The sequence below is a fragment of the Lepus europaeus genome, chromosome 14, assembly GCF_033115175.1.
Source record: "Lepus europaeus isolate LE1 chromosome 14, mLepTim1.pri, whole genome shotgun sequence".
Lineage (NCBI taxonomy): Eukaryota > Metazoa > Chordata > Mammalia > Lagomorpha > Leporidae > Lepus > Lepus europaeus.
Genome location: NC_084840.1, coordinates 91,155,468 through 91,177,713, shown reverse-complemented (window position 1 = coordinate 91,177,713; position 22,246 = coordinate 91,155,468). Strand labels below are relative to the sequence as shown.

Below are 22,246 nucleotides of genomic sequence, written 5' to 3'. Positions count from 1 at the left end.
CGACGTGTCCATCCACCTCCCCAGCAGGCAGCGGCCTGCGAGCTTGGGCAGCCCGCCGGGATCAGCCCCAGCTGCTGGCCCTGGCTCGGGATCACCGCACATACAGTCCCCAGACCCTCGATGCCCGCTGACTCTGACAGGCGTGTGGACAAGCCGCTGCCTGCCCCTGGGGCTGTCCCCTGAGCTGCCAACCAGGATCATGTCGAATGGGAGTGTGTCCCAAGCACACAGCACTGGCCCCAGGCATTAGCTTTAAATACATGAAAAATTCAAAGCTTCTTTTTTGTAAAAATAAACTATAACTTTGAAACAGACTCAGTAGAGCTCCCTTACTTCCAGGGTTTGCCATCAGCAGTTTTAAAGTGTCCACTTTCTCTGGGTCCAGTGATTCAGCGTGCCCTCTTCATGCTGGGCGTCAACCTGAGCTTGCATCTGGAGCACACACCCGCACTGCCCCTCCCCCGGGGCACCTGTGTGGCTGGGCCAGCCCTGCCCCCTGCCCCTGCCATCCCCGGGGCACCCCTGTGTGTTCCTCTTCCCCATTCCCGGTCAGCGGGGAGGTCAGCACCTCCCCAGGTGCACCTGGACAGCCCCCAGTGCCACCCTGGACTCAGAACCCAGCATGTGGCCAGCTACAGCAGACACTGTCCATGAACTTGGTGGAGACTCTTGTGTACCCAGAGCATGCTCCTAGGCTTGGCTACACGCAGAGTCTGCCCCAGCGCTGGGCCACAGCCTGCAACCTTTACACGTAACCGACAGACAGAGTGGAAAAGAAATCTCCAGATGAAGAGGCAGAAGTTATCAACCAGACCACTGGACAGAGCTGGGATGCTGCTGGGAAGAGCTGCCAGACAGAAGGTGGAGGAGAGAGGCAGACAGAAGGCGAGGGACATTAGCGCCCTCATCTTACAAAATCTGACACTTGGGACAAACAATAGAAAGTCAGGGTTTATGAATATTCAAATTGTCATGGTGACAACAGAGGGACTGAGATGGTGACAAAACTGCCGGAGTTGTGCAGCTGTGTGCACGTGTGCCTGTGTGTCTGCAGGTGGGTCCATGCGTCTGTGTGTCTCTGCGTGTATGTGTGTGTCTGTGTGTCTGCTTCTGCATGTGAGTGTGTATGCACACCTGGGCATCAGTGTGTATGTGTTTGTTTGCATGTCTATGCTTGTGTATGTGTATGTGTGCGTGTACCCCCATCACAGCAGAGTTAAGAACAAAACTCAGCGCCACTGCTGCAGCGTAGTAAGCTAAGCCTCTGCCTGGGGTGCCAGCATCCCATATAGGCGCCGGTTCATGTCCCGGCTGCTCCACTTCTGCTCTAGCTCCCTCCTGATGACCTGGGAAAGCAGTAGAAGATGGCCCAAGTGCTTGGGTCCCTCTACCCACGTGGGAGACCCAGAGGAAGCTCCTGGCTCCTGACTATGGATCGGCATAGCTGTGGCAACTGTGGCCATCTGGGGAGTGAACCAGCAGATGGAAGACCTTTCTCTCTGTCTCTCCTTCTTTCTGTAACACTGCCTCTCAAATAAATAAATATTAAAAAATATATTAAAAAAACTCAAAGCAGACTCAGCCAAGTAAGTGCAGTTTTAGAGTTACAGAAGTAATAATCACTAAAAGAATCAACATTAACATTTTAAGTTAGAATAGCGTTTTAACCAATAGAGACGCGTTGTCAAGGGCAGACGTCGGCCGAGCGGTTAAGATGTTAGATAAGACAACCACGGCCCACAGTGGACTGCCTGGCTTTGACATCTCAGCTACAGACTCCAGCTCGCTGCTAATGCAGTAACTCTGAAGGCCCCTGCAACCCATGTGGGATAACTGGATTGAGTTCTTGGCTCCCAGCTCCTACCTGGTTGCTGGCTGCTGCAGGCATCTGGGAAGTAAACCAGCCAATAGGAGCTCTTGCTCGCTCACGCTCTCTCTCTCTCTCCCTTCTTAAAAAAAAAACAAAAAAAAATGTTGCCTCCAGAATAAAATGATTTCATTATTGGTAGTTTTCCACTATTTGAATCAATCACGTTGAAAACAGTCATTTGGCGTGGGAGCTGGCAAGCGTTTTCTGTAAACAGCCAGATGGTGAGTACTTTAGATTCTGTGGGCCCCTTGCGCCCTGACTGCCACTTCACAGCTCTACCACGGCAGATCATTCGTGAATGAAGGGGCATGGCTGTGTTCCAATAAAACTTTATTCACACCGACAGGTGGCCAGCCTGAAGTCACCCACAGGGTGGCACTGGCTGAGGCCTGGCCCAGTCCAGTGTGTCTCAAACTCTGCCTTCCAACAAGCGTCCACTTTCAGAATTTAGGAGCTGCTCGGTTTAACAGTGCTGAGCGTGTTTCTTTAACTCTTGCCTTTTTGCAGGCTCTAATGGGTTTATGAGCTTTTGCATGCTCAATACGGAAGCAGTAGGCAGAACACACCTCTCTCGAATTAGCTTGACAACAGGGGAGAAGCACACAATTAGAAACGTGGCACGGGGCCAGCAGTGTGCAATGGGGCGGTTCGGGAAGTGGTGTCATAATCTGACTTCCTCCGTGTAAAGATGAACAGATAAGCAGAGCAAGCCGGAAACCACTTGCCAGAGGCCAAGTGGCCCGATGGTGTCGGAAGTGGGATTGGGAGACAGGCAGCCGAGTTGCCGCTGTGTTCCATAGGCCTGGGGTTTGGATGCCTTTTGAACAAACGAGGGCAAAGCTATCCTGAGTCACCCCTATCCTGGGTGGCTTCCCAGGGCACACTCAGAAATAAGCTAACCACATCGATGACATGACGCTTAAAAAGACGAGTTAAGGCTGTGGGTGAGACAGCATCACTTTCTGTACCAATACCAAGAGGGAGAAGAACGTGATATGTACCTGCTGGTTAGGCCCCACCTGAACACAGGACCACACACACAGCACAGAGTCCACGCTTGCAAGAGGGAAGGACGTGCAGGCAGCTCAGAAGCAAAGGAAAAAGACTTGAGAGACCTAAGATCCCGAATTCCTTGGGAAGAAGGCACAAAGCAACACACTCTGCACACAGAAATGCTGAGGATATAAACTGACTTTAAAAAACAAAAAAGGGGAAAAGGAGTCGGTGTTGTGCTGCAGTGAGGTAAGCACTTGGGAACTCTGTTGACCTGTGCTAGAGCGCAGGTTCAAGTCCCGGCCGCTCCACTTCCAATCCAGCCTCCTGCTCTCGTGGCTGGGAAGGCAGAGGAAGATGGGCCAAGTGCTTGGGGCCCTGCCACCCACATGAGAGACCAGGATGTTATTCCTGGCTCCTGGCTTCGGTCTGGCCCAGCCCTGGCTGTTGCAGCCATTTGGGGAGCAAACCACTGGACAGAAGACTTCTCTCTAATACAAGAATGGTGTGCATATGAGAGCTGCTTCGTCCTGGGCCACAGCTACAGAATTCCCACCCAATCAAGTCCATGGCCAGCTGCTCTGGAAGTCATCGGCCAGCAGCCATGGGAAAAAAAAAAAGAGTAGCTGTGACTGACCCACAAACTGTGCCCTGGCCTTGTCCCATTACCCCGCACTGCAGCCCAGACACTGCCACTGAGGTCAGCCCTCGGGTCCTCGCGGCCTGGCACAGTGGGCCAGTGTCCAGCCCTTGCAGCACAGTCATCAGATCCTTCAGAGGCCACTTAATTATATGAGACTTCCTCTGCTACACCCAGAAAATTCCCGCTCGCTGTGGGATTGGGCAGGAAGCAGCAGCATCAGGGCGTGGAGAGTGAGAAACCAGCTAGGAGCTGACACAAGGGCCCTAGGTTCATGGGGAAGCTGTCCCCAGCCTGCACCGCCCAGGCCCAGACCGATGGCCATGTGAGTGCAACAAGGTTCTGGACATGAACGCTTAATTAACTGTAACTGATTTATTCGACTTGAAAAACTGAGCGGGTATAGAATGGTTTTCCACTAAACCCAAGTGCATGGCTTTGCAAGCGCTACAAGTCACTGAAAATGGCACGTTGTTGGATGTTGCACAACGGTCTGCGATGTCCACAGGAGCCATCACCGACCTACTTGTGTCCAAAGTGACTGACGTCAATGACTTTTCCCCACACACCCCCATCACACTGCAATGTGTTCACCTGGACATCTGCACACAGCACGAGGTACATCAGTCATAACTGGTAATGGAACCAAAAGACTTGCTTTGGCTAAAATACAACGAAACTGGAGTCAGCGCTGTGGTGTAGTGGGTAAAGCTGCCGCCTGCAGGACTGGCATCCCATATGAATGCCAGTTCGAGTCCTGGCTGCTCCACTTCCAATCCAGCTCTCTGCTATGGCCTGGGAAAGCAGTAGAAGATGACCCAAGTCCTTAACCCCTGCACCCGCTTGGGAGACCTGGAAGAAGCTCCTGGCCCCTGGCTTCGGATCTGTGCAGCTCCGGCTGTTGCAGCCAATTGAGAAGTGAACCAGTGGATGGAAGACCTTTGTCTCTGCCTCTCCTCTCTCTCTGTGTAACTCTGACTTTCAAATAAATAAATAAATCTTTAAAAAAAAAAGAGAGAGAGATCCATCGTGGATGCTATTAATATCACATAACAGAGACGCACACTGGAAATGCTGAGTTACCACCAGTTTACAGAACTGCCTAAAGAAACAGGAGGCCTCGAACGTCACGACGATGCGTTACGTTACTTCCCGATGGCCTCTGGCTGAAAAACAGAAGAGTTTTCCAAAGATCCCATGTGCTGTTATCTCTGAGTTATCGGAGAACGCTCGCCAAACAGCGAACCCAGAACACGGCCGTGTGATTTGCTCCCTCACAGATATCACAGGACCCAGGAACAAACTCAGCTGGAAGCTCCAAGGTCAGGCAAGGCTTATCTTGACTTAGGAGGGTGGGCAGGGGAACTGGATGCTTTCCATCAGGGAAGTAAAGAAGAATGGTTTTACAAACTTGCCTAAGTGGAATCGATAGGCAGAAGATTTCTGTGAAATCAAACACATTACATAAACTGCTTTTAAAATCCGCCAGAAAACATATGGAAAATACTGTGCCGATCTTGATGAACCTAGAATTCGTTTTCAAATTGGACAATAATGCTTTGAATTTGCTGCTAGCAATTTTGAGTTGGCGTAAGAGTTAGTGAATTTTTATAACTTGATCAGATATAATTCTGAAGTCGGTATGCATTTGTTTCAGAAAAATCAAATTAATTCATCTACAAAGGATGAATCAATTTTGTCAGTTTGGATGCAAAGATTAAAGGAAGGCCGGCGCCGCGGCTCACTTAGCTAATCCTCCGCCTGCAGCGCTGGCACACCAGGTTCTAGTCCTGGTCAGGGCGCCGGATTCTGTCCCGGTTGTCCCTTTTCCAGGCCAGCTCTCTGCTGTGGCCCAGGAGTGCAGTGGAGGATGGCCCGAGTGCTTGGGCCCTGCACCCGCATGGGAGACCAGGAGAAGCACCTGGCTCCTGGCTTCGGATCGGTGCGGTGCGCCGGCTGCAGCGCGCTGGCCAGAGCGGCCATTGGAGGGTGAACCAAAGGCAAAGGAAGACCTTTCTCTCTCTCTCTCTCTCTCACTGTCCACTCTGCCTGTCAAAAAAAAAAAAAAACGAAGATTAAAGGAAAATGATTTTCTATTCAATTATCGGAAAACAAGTATATCTGGAATTTAGTTACACAACTCTACTTTTCCAACTATAAATTTTATGAACTCTAAATACAGGCCAAATATTTCATATAAAAATATAGTATTTGATTTTAAATCTGCCACAACTGTAATATACATACCAAATTTAAAGACGTACTACAAAAAAAAAATGAAGAAATAAAACCATTTTTTTTTTATTGATTACATGTTCAAATAACATTTGGGGTAGACTGGGTTGAAGTAAATATATTACCAAAATTAACTTCACCTGTTTTTAACTTTTGTAATGTGACTAAGAGGAAATTTAAAATTACATATGTGGCTCACATTATATATCTATTGAATAGTTACAGATGCTGGCTACTCAACATAGTCTCTTTCCAAAAGAACTGATATCATCCGAAAATTTCTTAGAGACATCGGCTCTCGGGCCCCAGCCAAAACCTTAGTGAACGGAATCTGAATTTTAACAAAAATCCCAAGGATGGCCAAGATGAAATAACAGGAAACACATTTACCCTTTTGCCTGAGATGATCAAAAAGAAAAGAAAAGAAAAGAAACTGGACACAAAGGGTGTTTCAGCACACACAGCATTGGGGAGAAAATGAGGTGAGCCTCTGATCAGGCCAACTTGCTTATCTCCAGGAGAGATCTCATGCAAACTCCACAGGGAACTCCGGAATAGCTCAGCAGGCCGCCAAGGTAAAGACCAGGAGCTGAGGGGTGGGGAGACCCAGGCAGCCAGGGGTTGAGGAAAGAGAACCAGAGAGGAGACGGACCTCATACAGAAAGAACTCCAGAGATCTCAACTCTCAAACACCCAGTGTCTCTAGGCGAACTAGAAGTGGCTGGGAGGAAAAAAAAAAAAAAAAAAAAGAACAAAAATAATCAGAGACCACAGAGCCCAGCGCTTGTGCAGAACTAAAACTAGTGCTAAAACCGACCTGAAACTAAAACCCAGCACACTGGAAAAACTCATGGGCCTTCAGAAAGATCCTGCCTCTGGAGTTTGAACAATTAGTCCTACAAGGACCAGTGTTCCACTCCCACCTCACAAGCCCCAAAGGCAGGAAATGATTAAAAGAATCAATGTTCTCCAAGTACTTAGCTATAATCTAAAACAAAACTCAAGAGTATTTCCAGCACTGAAGAAAAATAACATCGCAATGCCTGGCATCCGATCAGAAATGACCAGGCACGCGGAGATGTGGAAAAATACATCCAAGGAGGAGAGATGCCAGTGAACTGAAGCTGACCCAGAATTAAGACAGACATTAGAAGCAGCAAAGATGAATTGACAAGATTTTAGGTAGAGCCGAGAGTGTATCAAACTTGTAGGGGTGTATCAGATGAAGAAGGCACTGGTTAGGATTAAGTAGACATCATGGAAGAAAAGATTAGTGAACCTGAAGACACAGTGTTAGAAACATACAACAGGAAAAACAAAGTTTAAAAATGCACAGAACCAGAGCTGGTGTCAGGGTGCAGTGGTTTTAAGCCTCCAATACTGGCAATCCAAAGGAGTACAAGCTGGAGTCCTGGCTGCTCCACTTCCGATCCAGCTCCCTGCTAATGTGTATGGGAAAGCAGTGGAGGATGGCCCAAGGGCTTGGGCCCCTGCCACCCACGCTGGAGATCCAGATGGAGCTCCGGGCTCTTGCCTTCAGCCCAGCCAAGATGGAAGAGCTCCCTCACTCTCCCTCTCTCTGTAGCTCTGCCTTTCAAATAAATAAACACATTTTTAATGCAGGCGTCTTAACCTCTAGACTAAATATGTGTCCCAGAAAAAAAAAAAAAAAAGAAAAAATGAACAGAGCATGGACAAGTCTCCAAGCAGCCTAAGCAATACCACACCAGCTCACATATATTATAAGAACCTTATAATAGGATACCTCTGTCTGGTCTTTGTAAGGTTCTTCTACTACTTGTGAACTGGTACAATATCAGTTAAAAATCTATATTACAAATACAGTTAATAATCTATATTACAAATCCAAAAAATCACTAAAATAACTAAACAAGGATATATAGCTAACAAGCCAATAAAGGAGAGAAAATGGAATCATTAACATATTCAAATAATTGAAATGAACGCAGAAAAACAAGAAAACGTAATAAAAACAGGATAAAAACAAACAGGTGATAAAATTAACTGCAGCAATATTTAAATGTTAGTGGGCAAATACCTCAATTAAAAGACTGGGAGATCTACATGAGTAAGCAAGTGAGAGAGAGATGGAGAAGTGGGAGAAGATTTAAATGCATACCCCCTATGAGAAAGGAGTTTTAGGGGTCAGCGCTGTGGTGTAGTGGGTAAAGCCTCCACCTATGATGCCGGCATCCCCATATAGGCACTGGTTCGAGTCCTGGCTGTTCCACTTCCAATCTGGCTCCCTGATAATGGCCTGGGAAAGCAGCAGAAGATGGCCCAAGTGCTTGGGTCTCTGCACCCACGTGGGAGACCCAGGATGAAGCTCCTGGCTGCAGCCTGGCCCAGCCCTGGCCATTGTGGGCATGTGGGGAGTGAACCAGTCACTCCAATTACTGAAAATGTACTGAACACACCTAACTCACCAGATTTAAATGTGATCAGAACCCTTACACGATCAGCCTGCTGTTGGGCAAAACCATTTAACCTAAAGTCAGAGTTATCACGGATACTCAATAGCTCATGTACACACAGAGGGGTGTTCTACAGACACGCTGGGATGTGCGAACATAAAACACGACATCCCAGACACGCTGACAACAGGATCCACTGCACTGGCTCCCCTGACTTGCATGGCGGCATGGCACAGGAGTCTCGCGCTTTGCCTATCGGGAGCTCAGAGACCAAGAAGATGCATTCCGAGTCCAGTTTCTACTGACCGTGCATCACCTCGGCACCACGGTCACGTCAAAAGTTGTGAGTCCAGGGACGTAGTAAAAACGGACAGAACTACAAAAGGAACACAAACCCACAGTCACAGACTGCTCTTTCAAATCCTTAGGAGCACCAAGAGAGAGTCAATGCACAAAAGATTCGGACAAGATCCCAGTGTGTTGTGGGACTTTTGGCTTCTTACAGATTATCATCAGACCTAGTGTTCTGGTCTGGCTTTCAGGCTAGCCGGGAGTTGTAGGAGAAGGTATTTCAGGAAAGCTCACCTTCAGCACTAAATCCTAGAATCTAGAGATGGCAGAGTTGGAAGAGCCTGGACGTCTCCACCTTGCAGAGCTGGAATTAGAGCAGCTCCCCAGCTAGGTTTAGATCCCAGAGACTCCACGCACTCACCACGGCCCTGTGCAGAGGGCTCTTGTGAAATCAGCCGCAGGTGCGGCCAGGCACATGACCTGACACATGTGGAGCAGACACCAGCTCCTGCCCTGCACGTCCTAACCCATCCATGTCAGCCAGCGGGCCTGGAGCTCAGCTCTCCGGCCCATCTGCTTGCATCATCCCAGGAAAGGCGAGGCAAGGCGATGCCGTGAGAGCAGAGCGCGCCACTGTCTCTCCACTGCCATCTCTGGAAGCCTCCAGGGCGCATTTACCCTCGCCAACATCTGTCCTTCCAACCCTCAGGGCAGAGAGAAATTTATCTACGGCGGTAACTTACGTTCTTCTTCTTTAAAAAAAAAAAAAAAAAGATTTATTTATTTATTTGAAAGTCAGAGTTACACACAGAGAGAGAGAGAGAGAGAGAGAGAGAGAGAGAAAGAGAGGTCTTCTACCCACTGGTTCACACTCCCCAGTTGGCCGCAACAAGCGAAGCTGCGCAGACCCGAAGCCAGGAGCCAGGAGCTTCCTCTGGGTCTCCCATGTGGGTGCAGGGGCCCAAGGACTTGGGCCATCTTCTACTGCTTTCCCAGGCCACAGCAGAGAGCTGGATTGGAAGTGGAGCAGCCAGGACTAGAACCGGTGCCCACACAGGATGCCAGCACTGCAGGCAACGGCTTTGCCCACTACACCACGGCGTCGGCCCCGTAACTCAGGTTCTTCTAACAACCATTGCCTGACACCTCCTGGTGAATTAACACAGAGAAGTGGGGCAGTAGCAGTATCAAGCTGTGGTCAGTAGGACAGCAGAAATACCCAGAACTATTTGAAGATTTTTTTTAAAGCTACTGGAGAATCCCAATTACTGCAGATTGGCTCAGTCAAATCATGAGTGGGGAAAACACAGCTGGACTCAGGAGACTAAAGTTCCACGATGGATCTTGCTACCTGCTATCCTTTAAAAACAAACAAACAAACAAACAAACAAACAGAGGTCTTCCTCTTCTACCCATTAGTTCTCTCCCCAAATGCCCAAAACAGATGGGTGTGGAAGAGCAACGCTGGGAGCAGGCGCCTCCATCCAGGTCTCCCACGTGGGTGGCAGGAACCCAGGTACGTGAGCCACCCCCTGCTGCCTCCTAGGGTGCGCATTAGCAGGAAGCTGGGGTCAGGAGTGCAGCTGGGGCAAGAGCCCAGGCACTCAGATACAGGATGCTGGCATCTTAACCAGTCTCTTAACTGGTAGGCCAAACGTCCACCCCTACCATCTTGGGTAAAACACTTTTCTTTGTGCGCCTTACCTTCCTCGGCTATACAGGAAATATGAAACCACGCCAGTTAAAATGAGACGCATTGGAGAGCAGACTTAAATGCAAGGTACTATTATTTCTGAATAACAACCGTCATTGACTCCTACTAAAACACAGAAAATTAAGAGGTAATTGGATGGGGGAAAAACTGTTACATTATTAAGCTAGTATTTTTCTCCTTTTTAGACTTATGCATTCAACATGGTTTCAGCAAACGTTAAGTTTGGCAGGTGCAAAAGTTCCCCAAATCACTACCAAACAGGTCTCTGGGCAAGTAACAAAGAAGTATAGTTACCAAGAAAACAGCAAAGTCATTTACCGAAGACAATTCTACAAAGCCCTAGAAGTTAAGAAACTGGGACTTAACACTGACCTCAACTCTTCCCTCAAAACTCCAGCTACCCAGGTAAAGAAAACAATATCAGGTTAAGCCAAACGATACCTCAATAAAGCCACTTAAAGAAAGAAAAAAATAAAAGAGAGGTGGCGATCATTTTGCATGTTTTACAAGCAGGAACTCTTTCCATATCAGTACCAAGCTGGCTGTTGGGTGATGGGCATGTCAAAAAAAGAAAGGAAAAAACAACAAAACAAAACAAAACAAAACAAAAAAAAAAAAAACGGGAGAGAGAGGCATTTGGCCCAGCAGCTACGAAGTTGTGTAAGATCCGAGTGCTAGGGTCTCTGGGTGTCCCACACAGATACCCAGTTCCCTGCCTGCTGGCCCCAGCTTCCTGCTAATGTCACCCTGGGAGGCTGAAGGTGATGGCTCAAGTGGTTGGGTCCCTGCCACCCACGTGGGAATTGGGTTTCTGGCTCCTGGCTTCGGCCTGGCCCAGCCCTGACTGTTGTAGCCTTTTGGGGAGTGAACCAATAAATGGAGGCTCGCTCTCTCTCTCTCGCTCTCTCTCTCTCTCCCTAATTAATTAGCTATTTTTTAATAAAAAGCATCCAGATGCTTCAATCATATCCTCTATTCTCAACTACTAAGGCCTCCAGCTCGAATTTGAATTTTTTAAAATGTTATTGCATTAGCATCCAACTGTGCTTCTGGATGCCACCCACTGCCCATCTGCCCATCACCTGTCACTCTCTTATCACCACTACGGACTTGTTGTCCCAGGGCACTGAACAGGGAGCATCACCTGAGTCAGAACCTGGAGATTCAAACCTCAGCCCTGCTGCCCGCCAGACACATGATTCTGGCAAGTGTAGCCTTGATATTGCTCATCTATGAAATGGAATAACACAACATACTTCACGTGTTTTTGACGAAATGGCCCAAGACACAAAACAGTGCCTAGCAGAGAGCTCTACAATGGATGTACTCATACACACTCACCAATTTGACTAAGCATCTCCAGTTTAAACAGCACTAGTTGCTAACCAGTCATTTTCATAGGACTTTTTCAAGTTTACTTATGTGAGAGGCAGAGTGTCAGACGGAGAAGGAGGGAGACACATACACACACAGAAAAAGAGAGCAAGAGAATCTTCCACCTGCTGGTTCACTCCCTAAATGGCCACAACAGCCAGTTCTGCACCAGACTGAAGCCAGGAGCCAGGAACTCCATGCAGGTCTCTCACGTGGGTTGCAGAGACCCAAGGACTTGTGCCAGCATCGACTGCCTCCAAGGCGCACTGGCAGGAAGCTGGATCAGAAGCGAAGTCAGGACTCGAGCCATCACTGCAACAAGGGACGTGGGTGTTCCAAGTGGTGACTTGGCCACCACACCAAGCACCTGCCTGGCACAGTACTTAACTGCACTGTCAGGAAGGCATTGCTCATAGCGAGAGCCATTTGTCCTACCAGACCCTGCAGGCTTCTCCAGGGACCCTGGAGTGAAGGAAGGAGGGGGAGGAGGAGAAGATGTTGGGAAAAATCCTCTTACACCCTGAAAGCCATTCTTTTCATCTATTCTCTGAATCTACACTCTGAAATCTGATTTTCTTTCTTAACTTGTAAATTTTGTTCACTCTCACAATTATACTGAAATGTATAAACGTTGAGATCCACAGGCATTCCCCCAAAATTGACCTCTCTTTGGGTTGGCAATGAATTTGGGAAGCCTGCCCAGGGGAGGCAGTAAGTCTGCCCAGAACTGGGGCAGTGGGAAAGACATCTGGGAAGCCAGATGACCTGGAACAGGAAGCCACGGCGGGGGTCACTCAGAGCGAGCCTCGGGGACTTGCAACCAAGCAGCTGAAGCTGGGAGGAAAGGGCTGAGGGGAGATCTGTGCATGGAGACTCAGCACTGCCCCACTCTGAGCCGACTGCTGGCCGTAGAGGGAGACAGGGAGGGGACTGTGACCTGGGGACCACAGGCATGGGGTCTGGAGCAAGCGAAATACAGATGGGTTTATAGATGCCACTAGTTCTACCCAATCAAACAAGGGATGCTACCCGTTGAACCTAGACCCAACAGGGGGCGCCAGCTGGAGGTGAGAGCTTCTCCACCATTGTTTATTTTTTAAAATCAGCTTAAACATGGAACCAATTTGTTCATGGGGGAAAAATAAAATAAAGTGTTTCCACCACCTGCTGAAACTCTCTTGTGTTTTCCTTCAACCCTGTGAGAACCGAGCACAGAAAGGGGAAAATGCCACGGGATGAAAGCTTTCAGATTTTCTAAAAAATGATGAAGTTTAAAAACACACACAGAGATGTTGGGTTTACATAAATAATCAACCAAAACATTTTCCAACCACGTAATTTTCTTGTCAAGCATATAATACATTTTTTTTCTTTTTCCTGGAAATGCAATGTCAGAAGTATATGATGATGACCATTCTTTGCAACTTAAGGGGATAATTCTTGGGTCAGAAAAAAATATATATAATTATATATATGCATAAATTCTCGTTAGCAGTCTCTTTTCCAGTGGATTTTTAGGAAAGGATAGACACACTCTAACACTGCTTGAAAGACAATCTGGCTACACGTGAACCTCTGGTCCATCCGTGTTTCCAGGTATGTAAGTTGTTCGTTGTATTCTCAGCTGCCCCTGTCACCTGTGGGAAACCAAGATGGAGTTAAAGGCGCCTGGCTTCAGCCCGGTCCAGCCCTGGTTATTGCAAATTTGGGGGATGAAGCAGTCAATGGAAGATTTCTCTCTGTCTCTCTCTCTCTCTCTCTCTCTCTCTCTCTCTCTCTCTCTCTGTCAATCTGTCTTTCAAAGAAATAAATTAATCCAAAAAAAAAAAAAAAAAGGTGTAGGTTTGGGGGCCAGCGTTCTGGCACACAGCAGGGTAAGTCTCCCTTATGAGGCTGCAGGCTTGAGTCCCGGCTCCACTTTCGATCCAGTTCTCTGCTAATGTGCCTGGGGAAGCAGTGGAAGAAGGCTCAAGTACTTGGGCCCCCACCAGCCACATAGGAGACCTAGGTGAAGCTCTTGGCTCTTAGCTTTGCGCTGGCCAAGCTCCGGTCATTGTAGCCATTTGGGTAGTGAACCAGCAAATGGAAGATCTCTCTCTCTCTAAAGGCAGAGTGAGAAAGAGAGAGCGAGCGAGCGAGCCACAACAGCCAGGACTGGGTCAGGCCAAAACCAGAAGCCAGGAACTCAGTCCAGATCTCCACGTAGGTGGCAGAGCCATCATGGCGGCCTCCCAGGGTGCACATTAAAAGAAAATCTCTCTAGAAATGCAGTTGGCAAAATACGCGGGCCAGGCCGTTGGCCCCCAGGTTAAGACGTCCCCCCAGGTCCAGTCTCAGAGTTCATGGGCTCATGCCCCGCTTCCGGCTCCAGGCTGCACCTTCCTGCTCAAGCAGTTGGGTCCTAGCCACCACGTGGGAGTTCCACACTGCCTTCCTGGCTTCTGGCTCCAGCCTGGCACAGCCCCAGCCACTGTGGGCACGCGGGGAGCGAATCAGAGTGAACCAGCAGATGCGCACTCTCGCTCACTCTCTTTCTCTCAAATAAATAAAACTGTTTTACGGGCTGGTGTTGGGACACCACTTGCGATGCCGGCAGCCCTGTTCAAGTCCTGGCTACTCCACTTCCGATCCTGCTCCCTGCTTGTGCGCCTGGGAAAGCAGCGGTAAACGGCCCCCGCACCCATGTGGGAGACCTGGATGGTTGGAGCTCCAGGCTCCTGGCGGCTGCAGCCATTTAGGGAGTGAAGCAGCAGATGGAAGATCTCTCTCTGTGTCTCCTTCTTTCTCTCTGTCACTTTGCCTTTCAAATAAATAGATACAGCAATACAGCACATCAAGGCCCCCTCAGAGGCCTGGGAAACAGGGAAGGGCACCCTCCTGAGAGGAGGCCGGGCCAGCAGGAGCAGCTCCCCCACCCCACCATCCTCCTGCGTGTCCATGACACCTGGGATGTGCTGGCATCACAACATCCAACAAACGTGAGCTCCCTGAGGGCAGGATTCCACAGCTCTGAATTCCCAGCACCAGCAGAGTACACAGACACACACACGCACACACAGAGACACATACATAACATACATACATGCATATACATACACATGTGCATACATATATACAGACATACACCTGTATATACATACACACGTGAACACATGCATACACATGCATATACATACATGCATACATACATATATACGAGAGACACAGACATACACACATGCATATACATATATACAGACACATAACATACACAAACGCATATATGTGCACATGCATACAAATACACATACACAGACTCACATAACATACACACATACATATACATACACAGGTGAATACATATATACACAGACACACATAACATACATGCCTGCATACACATATACACGTGCATGTATATACACACAGAGACAGACACACAAAGCACATGAATCAACAGATGTCAGCCGAACAAATGAACGCCCAAAAGGCCGGCGCCACACTGGATGATGCTCACTTCTTGTTCTACACAATTCTGACTTCAGAAGCCTCCTCCGGCCATTGTGACAGATGAGTAACTCAAGATACCAAGCTGATGACCACATCAAGACTCTATGTCGGGCAACACCAATGAAAAGAACACCGCTGGAACCAAGCCGCCACGGGCTGGGTGTGTCTCGGCTCCACTCCCTCCGCCCTAACCCAGGGCTGCAAACACAGTCCCACATTTCCTGTGACAAGAAAGCCCCACTCCTTTGGCAGCAGGAAATTAAAGAACCAAAGTACCTGGGCACAGGTAGGCTACCTTCCACTCTTTACGGAGCTTGTAAAAAAAGAAGTAAATTGAGCCGATGGCACCGGAAAATAACATTTCATGGAACAAGCAATTTCAGACAGTGAGCTAGTGCCCGGTGGGAAGGCCTCAGAGTATATGGCAACTGTCACTGAGCCACGCTGGCCAGGCCACGGAACGAGCAGCCACTGCCATTCCCCTGGCAGCTCTGCCTGGAGAGAGGGCAGGAGCGATCCCCAGCTCCCCTGTTCCAGTTCTACCGCAGAGGGAGATACCAGACTCTGTCATCAGAGGCAGCCTCTGACAGTTCTAAGATCTACCTGCAGTGCACGTTCCTGGACACAGGCCCACGGCAAGAACACACCCCTGACAGCATCAGTCTCACCAATCCTTCCCGACGTCCACAACCCAGACTGGCCTTAAAGCCAAAACCCCTGTCCAAGAGTCTCCAGAAACACAATTTCAAATCACCATCATTTCATAGGCAACCATGGGCTCTGCTCTGGGGAGGTCCTGTTTCCATCTGCACAGGACAAGGTCACCCAGAGCGAGCGGTCATCTCGGTTACTTGCAAGGCATTGCCCCTGGATGGAAAAGCCAAAGTCAAGTTGGAGCAATTTTCCCCAAAGGCCACCTGCCTGGTTTCAATCCTGGGTTTTCCAAGTATGAATTCCAAGGAACCACGCTCAAGAGCAAAGGTTTCCTCTAAATAGAAACCCAAGTGGGGTACTTAATGGATTCATCTTGCCAAACAGAGGTAGGTGACAGCCAAATGCAAGAGACTGGGGACAAAGGCAGGGGGCCTGGGAGGGAAAACCAGACGACCTCTACAGTAAGCAGCGCCAGAAGGGGTGGGGGTGGGGGGTGGGAAAGGGAGGCAGAAAGAGGGAAAGGAGAGAAGCTGCACAGAGCTAGAAGCCCTGGGAAACAGTGCGCATGGGATGTGTCAGCCGTACAGAGCACGGGGAACCGGCCACCACATGGATGGCGAGGGGAGAGCCTACCCGGAGTCCAGAGCGGGCTGGAGGTCGGGGAAGCAATCAAACACCATGACAGATGGAGATAAGGGTGTCCCTAAGACACCTGAAACCCTGGACTGCCAGGAGGTGGCCGGGAGGTGGCCGCAACAGACCAGGAACAGGAGGAGCAAGGTCCCAAGGCCGACAAGGCTGGCTGCCACGGCTGGGGGGTCTCAGGGGAGCTCCTGGGGGACATAGGGGGAGCAGGACTGTGGCTGCACGTGGAAGACGAGAAATCCTGAGCAAACGGTGGTCCCTCCCTGTGCACATCCAAGGCACCTCAACACCCCTGGCTGTTTCTGATCTCTCGGGAGCTGGAAGGGGAGGGGACAGCACGGTCACCACGCCCAAGGGAGACCAGCTGATCTTTCCCACAGTCCTGCTGTGGACAGGACCAGACAGGCTCATGGAAGGGAAATGCTCTTCTGAACCGAGCTGAGCTGAGAAGACATAAGGGGCCCATCGGCCACGCAGGGCCCCTGAGTGCACATGGGGGGGCGGGGGGGGCATATGTCTACAGGAAAGAGAGTGCCTGATGTTAGAAAGCCAGCAAGCATGCATGGGTGAGACAATGCCAAGAAGTACGACCCTGCAGAACTATCGCAAGGTGCAGACAAGCCCAAGAAGGAAGCGAGATTTACCCCAGGATGCACCCAGTGAAATCCCACTGTGAAGACCCCACAATGAGGAAAAACCCCAGGAGAGGGTGACCCGCAGAAATACCTCTGGCTGTGGACAAGCTGACCCTTCCTAGACCGGGCCAGGGCTGGTGCGGACATTTGCATCGGGGGTTTCGGTTCCAAGCCATTACCCTGCCAAGTTCTCCTCTTGTGCAGAAATGGACCCTCCCCCACCCCACCCCCCACACACAGCCCCAGCCAAGTCATCAGCCCTGAGAACCCCCTTCCTCCCTCCCCTCCCCGCCCGCAGAGAGTTCTTCAGAGTCTCCAATGAAAATGGCAGGAAAACCAATTAAAAAATCCATTATTACTGTGCAAAAGCAATGAAGTCATAGACACACATATATGGCAAAGCAGCAAAAGGGCTTAGAGAGGTGGCTCTGAGGCAGCAGCTATGTGGACACGACAGCAAACTCCCAGAATAAGAGCCCCCGGACGCGAGAGGAGACTCGGGGGCAGAGGGCGTTATATGTGTGCAAGCGATGCTGGTTTGTGTGATCACCGCTTATGTAACAAAGGGGAGTGGAGCTGACGGCACCCCAGGAAATAGTGAGGCTGCTGCCAGAGCCACTGGTTCAGAACTCACGACCCTAGGTGTTCCAGGCTGCCGGACGGGAGGCGGGGGGCACACAGGGGTCTCGTCCACAGGAACATCAACCCTCCCGTGGACGTGCATGCACCCCAAGGCTGATAACCCAAGAAACAAGAAAGCCTCCTCTGTCTTCCTGTGATTTTTTTTTTTTTCCTGGCACATCCGCTTGCTGTTCTGTCTTTATTTGAGCTGACATGATTACAACACCGCTCCGAAAACAAAAGGGTGCTGCCTCTAGCACAGCCCTCCCATGTGAAGTATTTATTTATGTCTGTTGTCTCTGAACTAGGGGCCCACTGGGGGCTGGGTGCCGGGCCTGACTCATCCCGGGCTGGCCACTTTGTAAACACCCAACGCGAGCTTTGCTGAATTGCACCAAATGGCCAAATCACCCCGGAGAAGCCAAGACTTCTTAGAAACCCAAGTTTTCTCAAAATGCATTCCTGCTGTAACCAGTGCAAAATAATATTCTAGAAACACAAAAGCATCGTCCGGAGACACGCTCCAGCCTTTGGATACGTCATGCAACAGAAAAAAAAAAATGTCTATAACTAAACCTGATTCATCTAGCAATTGAAGAAAAAAAAAATCTTAGATCCAGTCCTTTGTTAATCAATGAAATACAAAAGCAGCCTAGATTTCAAGGACATATTTTACTGCACACGCTGGTCACCCTTCCACAACATATCTGGAAACCACAAAATGTCAATTCTGACCTCTCCTTTGAAATGGCTCCCCTGACACACTGTATCTGGCATAACACTAACATAACAGCAACAAGACCATTTACAACGGCTACAGTTTAACAAAGACTGGAATTTTTTTTTTTTTTTTTACCTTCCTGGGTGGCAGAACAAAAGCAGCAAGTGTGAGTACAGTTGCCCAAGCAGCTGGCACACTGGCCTCCATACGCACACGAGGGGAACAGCTGGGGGCAGCAGGATGCTTCTAAACCCACTGCTCTGCAGTCCAAAATAACACTGACTGTTCATCTTCCTGCCCCACAATGGAAGGCGACAGCCCAGCGCAGGGCTGGCGTAAGCTAGGCAGCTGCTTCTTTCTTCCCAGTGGGACCGCAACAAGTGGCTACAAATGGAGCAAAGCGCAAGAAAGGCCAGGATCTGGCTCCTAAGGCTTTCCACGCTGCCGATTGGTTACACCCTCGGCTCTTCTTCCCGGAGAGGCAGACAGCTGCAGCTCGCTTCCAAAGGAAAAGTCTAAATAAGGACAGCTCCTCTCCGGACACCCGGCCCCAGGCTTCTGAGACAGAACTTTGCTCTGAACTATGCCATCATCGAGTGGCATTTCACATTACAAGGCTTCTCATGTTTGAGCCCGTAACTCATTATTTGAAAGACAAAAGCAAAAAGTCCAAGGAGTATAACACAGCGGAAAAGCAGGCAGGGTAGTATAAGGGAACTAGTTCTCCACTCTCATATGCTCCATTGAAATGCTTCCCCGAGTTTGAACATACTTGATACTACACTAGTTCTTTATTTTCCCTGCCCCTTATCCTCACACCCTGCAGGCTGGGTGAACGACTTCCAGGTCGCACTCGGCTTACCATATTTGAGCAACTATTTTTGAAACATTCTATCTCCATATTCCCAGCAGTGGCTCCCTCTACACAGGTTGTCAGAAAATATCCCATCATTGTCCAAGGAAATGGTTCCTCTGGGGCCAGCACGATTTTTTTCTTTAGCGTTCTAGGTGACTTGTGAAAGGGGGAAAAATGGAATAAGGGGAATACTTTCTTCCTTTTCTCCAGCTGATGGGGTTGTGTGTGTGTGTGTGTGTGTGTGCGCACGCCCTGGCATTGTGGCACAGTGGGTTAAGCTGCTGCCTCCAGCGCTGGCATCCCATAGGAGTGCAGATTCAAGTCCCTGCGGCTCCACTTTCAATCCAGCTTCCTGCTAATGCTCCTGAGAAAGCAATGGAAGATGGCCCAAGTGTTTAGGTCCCTGTCACCCACGTGGGAAACCTGGTTGGGGTTCCAGGCTCCTGCCTTGGCTGGCAGTTGCAGCCATCTGGGGAGTGAACCAGCAGATAAAAGACTTCTCCTCTCTACCCCACCCTCCACCCCGTAACTCTAGCTTTCAAATAAATAAAAAATCTTTGAAAAAGATCAAAAAAAACAAAATTTAAAGGGAGCAGACACAGCTGGAGAGACCCCTACAGCCCCGGAGGCCCTCGTAAGCCCCTTTGGCAACTGGACAAAGCTCCTCCCAACCTTTTCCTACCCCCAACTTGCTGACAAGGCAGAGGAGTCGCCAACCATGGTGCGTCACAGTGTGGACCAGGAAGACTGCGTCCAAGGCAGGGGAGACAGAGACAGAGACGAGGCTCTTCCATCGGCTGGTGCACTTCCCAAATGCCCACAGTAGCCGGGGCTGGGCCACACTGGAGCCAGAAGTCCATCGGGGTCTCCCACATGGGTGGCAAGGACCCAAGTACTTGGACCATCGCCTGCTGCAGGAAGCTGATCAGAGGTAGACGTGGGACTCGATCCCAAGCACTCCGATATAGCATGCGGGTGTCCCACACAGCAGCTTACCCCAGGCCCGCCCCTGTGCTGATTTACATGGATGGGTTACCTAATTTAACCCTTACGGCTTGAAACCAGGAGGCCCTGTTGTTGTTCCTGTTTGAAAAGAGGAAAGCAAAGCTCAAGTGCATGCCTGAAGTTACAGAGCTATCCCTGGTGGCGGCAGCATTGCAAGCCAGCCTCCCCATAGCTCCGTAACTTCAGGTACACACTTGAGCTTTGATTTGGGCTTCACCTTCAGATTGCCAAGTCTCGCCCTGAATCACCACACCTGGCTATCCCCTGGACTGGCAGGGCCCTAGAACATTCCAAGTCCCTCACATGCATTCCAGGGTTTCAACATCTTTTCTTCTTCTTCTTCTTCTTCTTTTTTTTTTTTAAGGCAATACACCATAGGTGTCTTCAAGACACACCCAGCTCCTACATTATAACCTGGACACGGATCCAACAGTATTCTTAGGACCCGAACACGAAATTGGGGTTTATTTCACTTAATGTTAAGCACAGATTCGGGGCACACAGCTTCAACAGGGTAGGCACTGCAGCTCCTGGCCACAGCGGAAGCAAATGGGAGTTCCAGGTTGGGCAGAAGCCCTGACTCCAGACCCAGCGCCACCCCGAGATGGCACAAAGCTAAGGACAGCTATGGGTGAGGCTGTTTGCAACTTCTATAGAACTCTCCGGGGCTTTGGAAGCGACTCATGGACCATGCAGGAAGCTCTCAATGGCCACGGACAACCGGCGTGGCTGGGTTGACACAAGTCGATCAAACCCAGGAAAGCAGAAAAACACCCTCCTGGGAGGAGGCCGTGCGGTAGAAGAGAGCATTGGTCGTGAGTCTCAGACAAGCCAGGCACAAGGCAGGCCCTGGTCTCCCCGGGCCGCAGGAGAGCTCAGGACCAGGAAGCTGCAACGCACGGATGACAGGGGTCCCTGGGCTTCTCTTCCGTCGCACTCTTCCCTCGCGTCCTGCCCGGATCCTGGGGACCCTCTGTGCCCGCCAAAGGCACCGCAGCCGCCACGCATGGGCCAGGTTCCGCGTCCAGTCCCCACCACCTGGGCGCCCGCAGGGCGGCTAGGAAGACACGGAACGGCCCCGTCTGGCCTCGCCCCTTCGGAGGGAACGCCCAATGGCAACCAACCGCCGGACTCCAGCCAAAAAGAGCGCTCGAACCCCGCACCTGACCCGGACTGCGGCCCGGCCCGGAGCACTCCCCACCCCCAACCCCACCCCACCGCCGCTCGCCCCGGAACGCAATCTCCCGGCGCCCGCACGCGCCCAGCCCGCCGGCTGAGCCGGGGCGCGCGGCCTTGGGACCCCTAGGAGGCGCGCGGGAGCCGCCGCCGCCGCCCTCGCCCTCCCCCGGGGCCGAGCAGCCGGGAAACCCGCCGTGGAGGCCGGGCCGCCGCCGTCCCCGCCCTCGCTCCGCGCGCGTAACGGGCCGCGGCGCGGAACTTCCCGAAACTCCGCCGAGGGGAGCCCTGCCGCCGGCCCGCTCCTCCCGGAGGCGCGCGCCCGGGACGGAAGTGGGGCCGCGCCGCGTCTTTGTTACGGCCCCGGGCTCTGCCGCTCCCTGGCCGGCGCGGGGCTCCCCTGGGGTTCCCGCTCCCACCGCCCCCGCAGGACTGCTGGCGGGCAGGGGAGGAGGTCCCAGGACCACCGATCCCAGCTCGGGCGCCCTGGAGAGCAGCGCGCAGCGACGCGCCCCCAGCCCCGCGCTGCGCGTCCCCAGCCCGGGCCACGGCGCTCAGCGACCGTCCTCACCTTCCCGAGCTGTCCCCCGCACCTCCGGGCAGCAGAAAGCCCAACGCGTCCCGCACGAGGGCCGCCCCGCACTCCGACTGCTCAGCGGCGCCGCCCAGCCTTTGAGCCGCGGCGCGGGGACCGGGTCCCGGACGGATTCGCCGAGCTCCTCACCTGGAGGAGGCTCGCGCCGGTGCCCTCCCCTCGGCCGGCCCGCGCGGCGCTCGGGGACACGTGCGCCCTCTGCCGGGCCCCCGCGCCCGTGCGCCCCCGGGGACCAGGCGAGCCGGCGGGGCAGAACGCGCGGATCGCACGCAGCGCGACGCCGGAACCCCGGCGCCT

General features: G+C 51.1%; 1 protein-coding gene across 4 annotated transcripts in view; it reads right to left on the bottom strand.

Annotated features, from left to right (window-relative positions):
- The window catches only part of SVIL (supervillin), a 198,475-nt gene extending 176,442 nt beyond the window's left edge, over positions 1-22,033 (bottom strand). For 3 of the 4 annotated variants that reach the window (XM_062211118.1, XM_062211119.1, XM_062211120.1), the window contains exon 1: positions 21,926-22,033. The gene's annotated coding sequence lies outside the window, so the exon portion shown is untranslated. The remainder of the gene's footprint in view (positions 1-21,925) is intronic. The other variant, XM_062211121.1, reaches the window with a different exon arrangement.
- Between the last annotated feature and the right edge of the window lie 213 nt (positions 22,034-22,246).